The 13,542-nt window shown below is 43.7% G+C and overlaps 1 protein-coding gene and 1 pseudogene across 1 annotated transcript in view; both read right to left on the bottom strand.

Moving 5' to 3' along the window:
- Positions 1-13,542, bottom strand: part of PCDH11X (protocadherin 11 X-linked) — a 733,772-nt gene that overhangs the window by 98,764 nt on the left and 621,466 nt on the right. The gene's annotated exons all lie outside the window — the stretch shown is intronic.
- On the bottom strand, positions 6,660-6,779 carry LOC136663510 (5S ribosomal RNA; annotated as a pseudogene).

Here is a 13,542-nt window from a genome sequence, read left to right as displayed (position 1 = left end):
GTGGCTGTGGTGCTTTTCCATGAACTACGGTGGGTCAGTTCTGCCTCACCTGCTGCTCCCGTACCCTGCATCCCTGCCTTAATGGTCAAGGGACTCAAACTGGAAACTCTGGTAGCAGGACCCAGGCATCTTACTCTCTCCCTCAGTGAGACAGGGGCTGGCTGACCCAAGCCTATCTACCACTTCTCCTCTGCCCTTGAACAATGACCAGAAGGGAACCTCAGCTTCCTTAGTGGGAAAGAATCAGATGACCTAGAGAAATGACACAGACCCTGGTGGTCATATATAAGAACTTTCCTAGACTTGGCTCCCCAATCTGTGCTCCTTGCCTACATGTGTAGGTGAAAAACAGACTCTGCCCTGCCCTGCTCTGCGACATTTGAGGAAAGGGCTATAGCCCTAAGACCTTTCTTCCATTTACAGGCTTCACATCATCTTTGTGAATGCTTGGTTATTGGTTCAGATCCTTTTTTCCATATGGGCTTCCCTCACACTATTTACACCATCAATGATACTTATGAAGCAGAAACTGGCGTAGGTCTGGTCCATTCACGAGGCTGGTTGAGATGGTTGCCTCAGGCAGCAGATTTGTAGTGAACACCCACTTCTGACCACCGACCACTCTACTGCTCCTTCTCCTCTAATTTCCTGAATTGGAAAAAGAAAAGTGGGTTGGAGCAGAAGGGAAATCGTGGAGAGCAGGAGAATTGTGGGCTAGTGAGCATCTGCTCCACATCCTCCTCTCCTCCACGCTTTCTTTTTCTGCTCTGTCTTCCTCTTCCTTTTCTAATTCAGGAACTGAGAGGAAGATGCAAGGGATCTTCCTCTTTCTTACCAGATGCAAGGAAGGGCACCAGGATGCACGTCTCTTGTTATCTGTTGGGCTCCCTGGGCATTTGGTGGGCCGCTGTGGGCAGGAGGTCTGGCTCAGTTGGTAGAGCTGCCGCCTTGTATGCCTGAAGATCTGAGGCTGCCAGTTCAAAACAACCAGAAGTACCTGAGAACTGAGGACATGCTGATATACTGATGAGCTGACCCTCGGTGGCAGAGAGGAGTTGCCGTCAAGTGGAGCGTGGGAGGCGAAAGGCCAGAGAGAGGCCAGACCGGGAAGGAATCCAGCTGGAACGAGGAGTTATATGAAAGACTAGAACTATTCAATTGTAAAAATCCCTACGGGGGTTGGAACAGCCTGCCTATGTAAACCGTCTTGGATTAAAGTCTGAGAAGAAATCTGACAACAAAAGAAAGGTGGTATATAAATACCTGTATAAATAAATAAAATAAATAAATACAGGAAGCTGATCTAGATGGGACTATGTCCTGATCCAGTGGGGCTGTTCTTATGTTCTTAAGAGAAGCTGGAACCTCACCTGTTAAGGGATGAAAGCACTTGGTACACTGTCTCAGGCACAAGGAGATTCTAAAGCAATTGTAAATTTCTGAGGTTTGTGTATTGATTTGATTATTTTTTTGTCCAAGTCCTGAAATGACTTACACATGCCTGCAAAACTGCCTTTTCTATCTCCTCCTTCATTTTTCATTGTGCAAACAAGTTGGAAATGGCATCGCGTTTTGTCCAACCTCAATGCATGATGGAATACCACCTATTCAAAAAAACAAGTCTGTCTCCCATCCAATCAAATTCCCATTAACGATGATTCTCATGTTATCTGTCAAGATGTGAACTTTGGGGAAATAATCCATTAATCAGATGTCTACACACACACAAAAAGTTTCATTAACCTAAAGACATGCAAACATTTTACACCTTGATTGATGTACGCCTTTCTGCACAAAGACACAAAGGAAGCTCCTCTCTCTTGGAGGTAGTTCTCTTGCTCCATTCTGAACACGAGAGCTACATGCCTTGTTTCACTGGTTGCACTTTTTTTTCTGGGTGAGTGCATTTGAGCAAGAAGAGAAAGAATACAGTTCTGTCACTAACATGAACCAAAAAAAGGTAGGATTGGAATGGGATTTGCTAATTAAATAACAGAAAACCAGTGAGATCCATTGGGGACCTCTCTCCATGCAAGTATGGCTGACATTAATTAGTGGGATTGTACTGATTAATTAAAACTTAAAAGCAACTGAGTAAGTGCACGCAGTACGGCTGGCACAGGATTAACACTAAGTTAGACACGGTTCACATCAGAAATGAACTGATCAGCAACGTATCATCGTTAGACATCATTTGAAGATATTACCATCCATACCTCTCAGCAGCCTTCTTAGAGCTAAACTACATATTATTCTTAGGGCCCAAGCCTATCCAACTTCCCAGCACTGATGCAGTACCAATGGGGATTGCACTGCATCCCACAGTGGAAGGGGGGCAATCTTGGAGGCTTCTTCAACGTAAGAGAATGTGTGTTCCCTTATCTCAGGACAGTGTTGTGGCTGCATCGGTGCAGGAAAGTTGGATGGGATTGTGCTAAGGGCACAATCAGGGCATGTCTGCTTTGGTCTGCACTGTTTTCTAAGAAAGACATGCAGGGGATCTACTTTGATTTGAGTCCACAGTGTGAGGAAGGGATTTTTAAACGGACCTCTTCCATGGTCTGTATCAAGAGAAGCAATCCTTTTGTACACTTATTTCTTTTCCTACATCCATCCACTCTCATCCCCAAGCATTTACCCCTCCAGTGACCATGGAGGTTTCTTAGCCAGTGGTATCTTTTGGGGGGTGCGGGCTACACCAGGTGAAATGTATGGGAGGGGGATGACACCACTACTGCCAACAAACTGCATTGAAATATATTCTACCAAACGTTATAGCCAAAAAAAGCAGCAGGGGCAAAGGTGCATCACCACACCGTCTGGGGCATTGGCCTGCCCACTGCATGGGAGGACATCCATCATGGAGGTGACACTCTTGCCTTCCGCACAAGGTGACACAACTGAGCCCAGTTGACATGCTGTGAGGCAAATATACACTGCAAAAGAACCAAGTTCTATGTACATATTGCTTCCCTTCCATCATGCAGAGGAGAGGGATTCAGGCTGACATCCACACACTCCTTGGTGTCAGAGAGCAGTCAGAGCAATCCCACTTCCCTTCACACATGGACTGGGCCCATGGAGGAGATCATGCAAGAGGGCGACAGGAACAAAGCGCAAGGGTCTCCCAATTTCACCTTTAAAGGGCAAGCAATCTTTGCCCATCAAAATAATGCAAATCAACAGCAGTTATAATTCTGAATTGCAGCATCAGCAACGACTGTCATTCAGCCTAGGGCGGTAAAATGGAAGGAAGCCGACGAATTTTGCCACAAGGTAAATGTAGTATATAGTGTCAATAAATGCTCACTTCCCTTAATTACTGGAAGCTCTTGTGTGAACTTTTCACTCTTTGATTCATTGTGCCAGAAGAACAAAGGTGGCACTGTAGCCATTTCACAGGAGGTAGGCTATAGTCCAACGATCAGAGGCTAAAGCTGTACTAAAAAGCGTAGCTTAACAGGGAATTAATTGCTTATTAGTCCGTGAACACAAACAGGAAGAACAGAGTGGGTCTGCTGTGATTAGGGAGTCAAAGAAGGTGATGGAGAGCAATCCTTTATTCCTTAAAGGAGATGGAAAATCTAATTTCTTATCACAGCCTCTATTACACATCCCTAGCAGTGACAAAAAAAGAGAAGTAGAAATACATTTAGATGCTAACGGCTGTTCTCAATGTTATTTCTCATAAACCCAAGCCACATCAATGTCACTTTTGGGTGGCTGCCTGTATTTCAGTCCATTCCTTGCCACTCTGCCAGTCTCAAGTCACATATCCCTGGAAGGAGTTGGCCAAAGGCTTGTCTTGAAAGTGAAACTGACATGGAAGGACATCTCTAACACCAGCTACTGTATGCATTCACTTCCTAAAGACTGCCTGTAGTGCACAATCTGAAGTTTGTATCCTGCATCAACAAGTCCTGCCTATGAGAAGATGAAATCTCCAACATTGTTGTTGAACTTTTGTCGAATGTAAAAGTTGAATAGGACATAAATGAAATTACCCAAACTTTAGGTCCTGCTCTCTTGTCTGCTCTCACACAATCACTGCTGGTGAGGATTGGAGATGGGAACCTTTCTGTGGTGGAACCCCAATTATGGAATTCATTCCTTGATAAAGGGCCCAATCCTATCCAACTTTCCAGCACTGATGTAGCAATGCCAACAGGGTGCATGCTGCATCCTGTAGGGTAGGGCCTCTTCAAAGTTAGGGAATGTTTGTTCCCTTACCTCTAGGTTTCATTGGTGCTGGAAAGTTGGATAGGATTGGGCCCAAAGTCTCTAAAGTTCCCACACCGACTATTTTAATGTGGGCCTTATAACATGTTTATGCCTCTGGATTTTAATTGGTTTTAACTCTTTTCTCTTGGCTGCCTTATGGTTTTATCTGGTATATAAACAGATTCCATTCATCAGTCCAGCAAGCCGCATAAGGAATTTTAGGTTAAACTCAAATACATCCAAAGAGAGACCATACACATTTTTTTTCCAAAGGAATTTCAAAAGAAAATCATTATTGGTTGACAAGCTGGTCAAGTGAACTCCTCCAAACCCTTGTCTAGCCCAAGGGTACTAATTGGAGGGTGGACAAAATATTCACTCAGCAAAGGCAGAAAGTCCTTATGTAGTATCATGGGTGGGGGCAGAAGTGCTAGCCACTGTGAGCAGCAGATGAGAGGGGTAGATGATAGTTCCAAGGAGGCCAGTCAAGGGTGAAAGAATCTCATTGATCAGTGTGGATAACACTGATGTGCAGCTTTCAGCTGGACCCAGCTGTGCTACTCATTGCCAACATGAGCTACTTTTATTGTCACCATCATGAGCTACTTTTCACGTTTAATGAGCTACTCATCACCATCATGTTAAGGACCGAATTGATGCTTCCAGTGAAATCAACACAACAGAATCATTATAGATCCCAAACTTTTTAACAGTTCAGAACTGAACTGCAAGTCACCTGTTGGAGATGCCTTTGATGACTGAGGAATATTCTTATGCAGGAATGCCAGAATGCACTTTCAAAGTGACCCCGTCAAGGCTCATTGTGACTGTATCTTCTTCAGTTGAATCATTCAGATAAATGGTTGATGATTGTATGCTGATTTTGTCAGAAACTCCATTCAGGCATGAACAATGCATCCGCTGGCAGCAAGGTCACTACAGAAGAAGCTTATTCCCCGTGAATGCAGTTTTGCTAAGACTTCACTTTTACCTGTTGGCACCTGGAAACTCTGGGACACTTCGACTGCTTATGGATTGCTTTCATACATACACAGAGCACCTGATTGCTGCTCCTAAAGAAGCTAGAGAGAGAGGTTAAAAAATGTAGCTTTAAAAAAATCTCATCCTGACTTGAAAAATTGCATGCTGAGCTTTCACCAACAAAGTTCTTTTTTGCCCCCTTTGGAGATTTTTTGCATACTCAGCCTTCAGCATATATACTTCCCTCTACTTTTCTACAATCTAAATTAAAATAGAATTACTAATAGAGCCTTACTGCACTAAGTTCTACTGCTTAGGGTTTTGCTGCTGTGCCTTCCAGAAGAGCAGAGAAAGCCCTTGTGTATTAAATGATAGATTACTGTTTATAGCATAGCTTTAATTATAGCTTCTTGTTGCCAAGAAAATGAACTTTTCAAAGTCAAAATCCTTGCATTGCTGTCTGTTTCAATACACTGATAGAAATCTAAGTGCATTCCTCTGAAAAAGGTTAAAAAAAGACTACATTATCATCAACATCATCATCATCGTCGTCATCATCATCATCAAACTGACTTGCCTCATTATATCCAACAGTGCAAGCTAAATTTGTGGCTATTCAAAGGTGGGCACCGTGTTGTACAGAGACACCAAAACAATATACAACCCAGTGAGTCAATGCATCACATTTGGTTGAAGCATCAGAATGTCATCTGATTAGGAATTTATCTTTTGCCCACCAATATTTGTGTACAGCTTGGCCCTATGTAGTGGCTTCGTTGGGGGGGGGGGATGCAGGCCTCACCGTGTGACATGCAGGGCCTAGGAGGGGGGGGTAATTAGTACCCGGGCCCAGGGTCAAAAAGGGGGCCCAGAAGCCAAAGGAGGGGGCCCAGAAATTTCCTGAATTCTTATGTTTTCCTATCTACTCAGACTTGTTGCCTGCATGGGATGCTGGGGACACTACTACGCCTGGGGATGCTGGGTACCCTAGTGATGCCACATGGGTTAGTAGACTTGGGCTCCAAAGACTTTTCCAGCTGTTTCTATCCTCCCTCCTCCCTGTTTCGCACTTCCCTGCCCCCATTCTGCTCACCTGTCACCACCTTCCCCCACTCCGTTTTACCCTTCCTCCTTTGCAAAGGGGCCCAAAAGAAACTTTGTACACCCTGATAAAATTCCTCTCAGAGGCCCTGGTGACACAGGACGGGAGGGGGTGACACCACATAAGAACAGCCCCACTGGATCAGGCCATAGGCCCATCTAGTCCAGCTTCCTGTATCTCACAGTGGCCCACCAAATGCCCCAGGGAGCACACCAGATAACAAGAGACCTGCATCCTGGTGCCCTCCCTTGCATTAGCATTCTGACATAGCCTATTTGACCGCTACTGGTTGGATGGTTGGTTGGTTGGTTGGTTGGTTGGTTGGCAACCTTCAGTCTCGAAAGACTATGGTATAAGCCTACAGCACCCGGTATTCCCAGGCAGTATCCCATCCAAGTACTAACCAGGCCTGAACCTGCTTAGCTTCCGAGATCAGACGAGATCGGGCATGAGCAGGGTAACAGTTGCTGCCCACTACTGGCAAAATTTTTAAATCCTTGATATTTTTGAATTACACCATCATGTTATATATGATTTGATATGTAATTTAATGCAGAATGCAATGAAACGAAATATCTCTATTCTATCAAAAGTTATAGCAAAAAAACCAGGGGGAGCAGGGCAATGGTGCATCACCACACCCACCGCCAGAGGCATTGCTCTAAGTACTGCATGGGAGGAGGTCCATCATGGGGTTGACATGCTGGCCTCCTGTACCAGGTGACACAAACCCTAGTCATGCCACTATGCATGGCTCAGAACAAATCGCCATCGGCATCGTAACATCCACACTGAAGATTGCTGCTTATGCTGAAAGGCATCTATGAACAGTTTCCAAAGCTGTCCTGCAGTGCTCCCTGGTCCAAGGGCGCTGAACCGGAGGGGGTGTTTCATGGCACCCTCGGTCTTCATGCATGTCACCTCTTTGAGGTCCCATATTTCCAGGCAAGCCCCAAGGCAGGGGAATGGGTTGAAATCTGCCATTCTACAGCACATTTTGGAAGTCAGAACTTTCACAACCCAGTTTGACATTGCAGGTGAAATATAACCTCTATTGCCACTCAGAGCCAATTGGCTGCGAATTGTCCTACCATGAATATTCATCAGGTAATGAGGAACACTCTTTAAATATTTTCAGGCTTTTGTCTTCAGAACACTGTATCATTTAGGATTATTGCTGTGCCTGACATATGCGCTGTTTGGGCTGGGTATGAAAGAGCTGCAATACAAAAGTGATTATTTCCATGAAAGGAAGGTGCGTTCAAGAGATAGGGATGAATTGCCTCATTACCTCTGCACAAAGAAACCACAAAACATCTGTAAACCTTGGTTGTGAAAGGTGGGCTCTTGTCAAAAATTCTAGGTCTTTGACAAAGACTGCAAGCCAACAAGACAGAATCTTGAAGAAGATACAGGAGCTGAGAAGATCCACTACAGAGCTGCAGGGAAAAAGCAGGAGGCCAGGACTAAGGGATTTGAAGGACAGTATCTAAGCACAAGCTTCTCTTGGATAGTCCCCCCCCCCCCCATGATGTTAGTCAAGGAGACAGCGGATGTTCTAGTAAGTCCAAGATATTCAGATCATGTCAAAAGTTCATTGTCATGATATCTCTCTAGGACAGGCCAATTCTCCTGTAAACACAAACCTCTGCCCATCAATTGACTTCAAGGCTGGAACTGAATTAGCAGTCTGTTACATGGAGTCCTGCAGCTGACGTGCTTGGATATGACAAGGGGGACATTTGAGCTGGTGGAGTCAACCAGCATGCGTTAAAATAGATAGCAAGCCGTGCTCTTACTGTAATCTGGCATATGTCTTGTAAGGCCACTGAGTAATTTTTCTGCCATCTCTGAAAAAAGAATTGCAAGTGCTACCTTGAAGTCAAGACATTTTGATCTTGCTGCAGCTGTCACGTGGGATACAGAAGGGACATCTCCAATCTTCTCAACTCAATGAAGAAGATTTGCAAAGTGGAAGGGGGAAAAACGCTTTCTTAAGAACACATATTTGGGTGGTCTCCTCCATTGGGTGAAGTGGCAACAAGCTATGGTCTGAATGAGGGCTGCTGTAAGGGCTGCAAACACACATTCTTACATTGCAGAATATATGCAGGTGACAGTGGTTGTATTCCGACTAGGGTTGCATTGCAATTTAGTAAGAGTGTAAGGTCCAACTCTCAAGGTCACTGAAGCAAGTTGCTCATTTGGTGTTCATAAATTCATAACACTGGCCTCTTCCCACCTCTGTCTTCTGGTGACCCTTTACCGCACCTCATAGTTCGTTCGTTCAACCTTTACTTGGCATAAATATTTGGTAAATAAGGGCTCTGAACAGATACCATACCAAGAATAGAGACCTAAGCAATACACAGAGATATATATCTGGATAGATAGCTAGATATGCACACATAATTGTACACACAAATACATACAAACATAACGTTATACATATGTGCATATATTATTTAAAAAACAGAAAACAGCCAATTACAGACTTTGCCAGGATGTGATCTACTCAATGGTTACTTGGGACCAATAGCTTGGCTCGGTTCAAGTTACTCAGGTTTAGAAACTGTGCAACTTTCGGGTTATATGCTCATCGTCACCCCCCAGAAGGTATTGAATTATAGCATTCTCTGAAAGCCCTGTTTTAGCACTGAGCAAGGGAGAGAGAATTGATGTCTTAAAGCTTGATATTTAGGACAGTGCAGCATAATGTGTATAGGTAATAATAATAATAATAATAATAATAATAATAATAATAATAATAATAATAATAATAATAATAATAATAATAATACAAGTATTTGTATACCACCTTTCTTGGTCCTCAGATTTCTCCTTAGACTTTATTCAAGGCGGTTTACATAGGCAGGCAGTTTAAATCCCCGTAGGGATTTTTTCAATTTGAAAGACGATTTCTATCTTTCAAGAAACCACAACATTCAGATGTTTCTTTCTTGATCTGGTCCACATTCTGGCCTCCATCCTCCCATGCTCAGAGCAGATGGAATAGCTTGGCTCAGCTTGTCAGCTGCTTCAAGGTCGCACGGTGCCGGTGGCCTCGAACTAGCGACTTTCGGATGTTATCTGCAGGCAAATGGAGGCTGAACTCTCTAGACCAGACCTCCTGCCCCTGCCTGCCCTCCTGCCTGCCTATAGATGATTCTACTTCACCTAAGAAGCAGTTACACAAACGTTCTCCCCTGGAGGCATTTCTAAATCTGCCGAGTAGGTCATTAGAAGGGGTCACATTACAACGTGCCAGGGTGAAAGCCCTCCTCTCTGGGGGACGTATTAGGAGGGACAGATATTTTGGTTGTTGACCAAATGTAATTTTAAGTTGGAAATTCAGTGGGGAACATTTTTTTTGTGCTGCGTCTAAAATCTCCTGCTACTCTAGGTCATGTAGTCTGGTTGTCATAAGCCTGATAATAACCTCATGAGAGGGAGCCCCTTGTAGATCAACCTCAAGTCCCACCTGTTGGATTTTTTTTATAGAACAGGGTTAGGCAAGGAGTTATCATTGGATCAGCCAACAGCCCCTTTAGCAGCAAATCACGATCAGCCCTGAAAAAGACTTTGACCCAGTATTTTAAAAAACCAAACCATGCATGTTGCTCCAATCTATGTTGACCTGACTCCAGGCAGAGTGCTGCATATGGAACACAATGTGGTAAGCCAAAAATTTTGTGAAGGAATTTAGACTGGACCCTTTCGATTGTATCATTTAATGCCGGCATCCATACAGGGATGCCATATAAAATTTGAGGTATGACTTTGGCATTAAAAGCTTGCAAAGCAGCTGGTACAAATGAATTGCCCCGAGAAGAGAAAAAACGAGTTATGGCTTGGACAGCTGGTTTGGATGAATTAATTGCAATCGAATGATGGGAGGACCAGGACTGCTTATAATGAAACCGAAGGCCAAGGTACTGGAATTCCTTGACCTGCTGTATTAGTTTTCCATTGAAAAGCCAAGACTGTGGTTTCCATGAGTTCCCAAAAACCACTATTTTGGACTTTACATCATTTATCTGCAGAGAGTTAGCTGCGAGATATTCAATACATGCTTTAACCAGTCTTCGTAGGCCTATTTTTGTACGGGAGATTAGAGCCATGTTGTCAGCATATAAAAGTAAAGGAACGTCCACCGATCCCAATTTGGGACAACGCGTGTCAAACTTTGTTAGGAAGGGGGCCAAGTCGATGATGAAAAGAATGAACAAAATGGGTGCCAGCACACAACCCTGCTTGACCCCCTTGTTGATTGGGATTGGAGCTGAAAGGTGACCCTGTGGAGATAATTTCACTTGGCAGGAGGTATTTAGGTGGAGGACACAAATTAATTCTAATAATCTTTTATCGAGTCCCATCTTCTCAAGTTTTTCCCAGAGTTTGTCTCTATCAATAGAATCGAAAGCTGACTTTAGGTCCAGAAATGCCACATAAAGTCGAGATTTATTTTGAGTCACCTGTTTGAAAATTAAGTGGGACAATATTACACAGTGGTCGATTGTGGACTTGTTTGGCCTCAGTAAATGGGATGTGTACATTTTCCCTGCAACATCCAGAAGGCTTATTGGCCTGTAGCTGGAAGGAAGGTTCTGATTTCCTTTCTTGAAAATAGGGACCAAAATTGATCTAGTCCAGGATTCTGGAATTACTCCAAATTTATCAATTCTTGTAAATAATTCCACAATGATTGGGGCCCACCAATCCGGCACTGCTTTATAGATATGTGATGAAATTGCGCCAGGGCCAGCTGTTTTACCCTGTTTCAGCTGGTTAATAATTGAGATGACCTCATCCACTGAGACTGCGGGCCAGTCTGAGAGGTCTGGAAGGATATGTGCCTTAACAACAGAGATAGATTTAGATTCATCAAAAAAAATTGATTTAAAGTGTGTTTCCCACAGATTAGCAGAAATTGTGGTAATACCGATTGGCTTTTTATGAAAACAGCCTGATATTATTTGCCAAAAACTCTTGACATTTTTACATCTAGCAGCGTTAATTAAGAGTGACCATCTTGCTTCTGCAATGCGATGGATTGAAACTCTAACAGCATCCTTCAGGCGGGCAGTAAGCTTGAAATATTGGTGTAAAAGTGGTCTACTATTAGTATCTGAATTTTTTATAAGTGCTGCAAACAGCAGTTTTCAGAGATAAGCAGATCTGACCAGTCTTGGTAGAATCATCCCGCCAACCCTCAGCTCTTCGGGGGTGAAGGGAACTGACCTAATGTATTCAAGAGAGTGGATATTAGGTCCTCAAAAAGGAGGATAATCCCTGGTTGATCCAAAGTAGACAACTGAGGGATTTCCTTTGTCTGTATCAATGCACAAAACGAACGAATCTGGGTCCCATTTAATTCTTTTTGTTATGCTTGAATAGCCAGCTTCCTCCAGGATATTAGTGTTATGATAACAATCTGGAAAATAAGCTAAATCACACATCAGAGGTAGGTGGTCACTAGAATGAGGGTATCCAACACAAAAGTTAGCTATCTGTGGGGGGACCAAAATGTAATCAATGACACTTGCACCTCTAGATGAGATGTGGGTGAATTCTCCATTATCGCCCAATACATCTAGGCCAAATAAGGTCATAGGTAATACAGAATTTGGCTAGAAACAGCCCCACAGCATTGATTGTTCTGTCTTTCGATTGCCATTCAAATAAGCAGGACTCTGGCAATATCATATCTGGAGGTAGATCCCAAAGTTGATAAAAGATGTCAGAATTTTGCCCCACCCTGGAGTTGAGATCTCCTGTGATTAGTAATTTATAAGATGGGAATTTACCAGTCAGGTCACTGAGTATACCACTAAGATATACCCATTGCTTTTCTGTTGCAGATTTATCTTTTAAAGGAGGCACGTATACATTGATTATCATTATGCTTTGGGGCATTAACTTCAGCTTGATCACTTGTATTTTGCAACAACTATCGCCATGAATAACAACTCATACTTGAAAGCAGGTTTCACTAATATAGCGAGGCCTCCAACTGGGCGGCCTTTTACTGCATTCTTCTGTGCAGGTAAAGATATAGAAGAAAACCCTTCAAACTCGATAGGTCTAATTGCCCAAGTTTCCTGCAGTAAAATGACATCTCGGTCTCTTAAGACAGTGTCTAGCTCTTTTCCCCGTGTCTCTGCAAACCAGCCAGTGATATTCCAGGATAGGATTTTCAGCTGGCCTTGTGGGATGCTCTGGGAGCAGTTGGGTAAGAGTCAATCTGATGGAATTGAAGTTGAGGGAATTTGAGTGTCTAGACCAGGGGTGTCCAAAGTTTTTGGTTGGAGGGCCACATCGTCTCTCTGACACTGTGTCAGGGGCCGGGAAAAAAAGAATTAATTTACATTTCAAATTTGAATAAACGTACATATGTTTACATAAATGAATATATTAAAGATGAACTTATATGAATGAATGAAGGTCTTGCTATAGCTCAAGGCCTATAAAAGACCTTTCCTTTGCTGCTGCTGCTGCATCACAGACGTGAAACAACAAGCAGTGGCGAGAGCCCTCATCCCACAGCTCATGCGAGAGGTCAAACAGTCGCCCTCACGCTGAGAGCAGTTGCATCAGGCCAGTCTCATTGGAGACTGGGGGCTCCTTGAGGGCCACATTGAGAGGCCTCGAGGGCCGCAAGTGGCCCCAGGGCTGGGGTTTGGGCACCCCTGATCTAGACCCCTCTGGTTACTTATAATAAGTTGCTGTGTCCCTGACTCAGAGATAGAGTCCTCAGACAGTCTTGATTTGGCTTCCAAGTTGTTCAGTGGATTAGCTCCTTCTGGGGCCACACCTCATAGTTGTGGACAGGCAGGACATTTATATGGTAATTAAATTTGTGTTGGGAAAAATGTGATGGGAAAATGCAATAAATAAGATAAATCGGTGTTTCTGAACTATTGGTACTTGAGGTAGTTTCTGGTGGTACCTACAAGACCCCTGCTGCTGGCTGGCAGCAAGACCTGGAATGTGACATAAAAAACATTGGTAGGAGGCTTAGTTCAGTGGGCAGAGCCCAAAGTATGCTTTTCTGTGCTTGAAAAAGCCACACACCCCTGTCCATTTTGAGCCTCTTACTGGTCTTTGTTGCATCACATCTGGCCTCCCAACCCTTCTGGTGATGATGTAAAAAGTGATGATGTCATTGCCAATTACTTCTGGTGGTACTTCGAATAGGTGGACCATGTGAAGTGGTATAGCAGAGGACAAACCTTGAG

The sequence above is a fragment of the Tiliqua scincoides genome, chromosome 12 (assembly GCF_035046505.1).
Source record: "Tiliqua scincoides isolate rTilSci1 chromosome 12, rTilSci1.hap2, whole genome shotgun sequence".
Classification (NCBI taxonomy): Eukaryota; Metazoa; Chordata; class Lepidosauria; order Squamata; family Scincidae; genus Tiliqua; species Tiliqua scincoides.
This window is presented reverse-complemented; position numbering and strand designations above follow the sequence as displayed.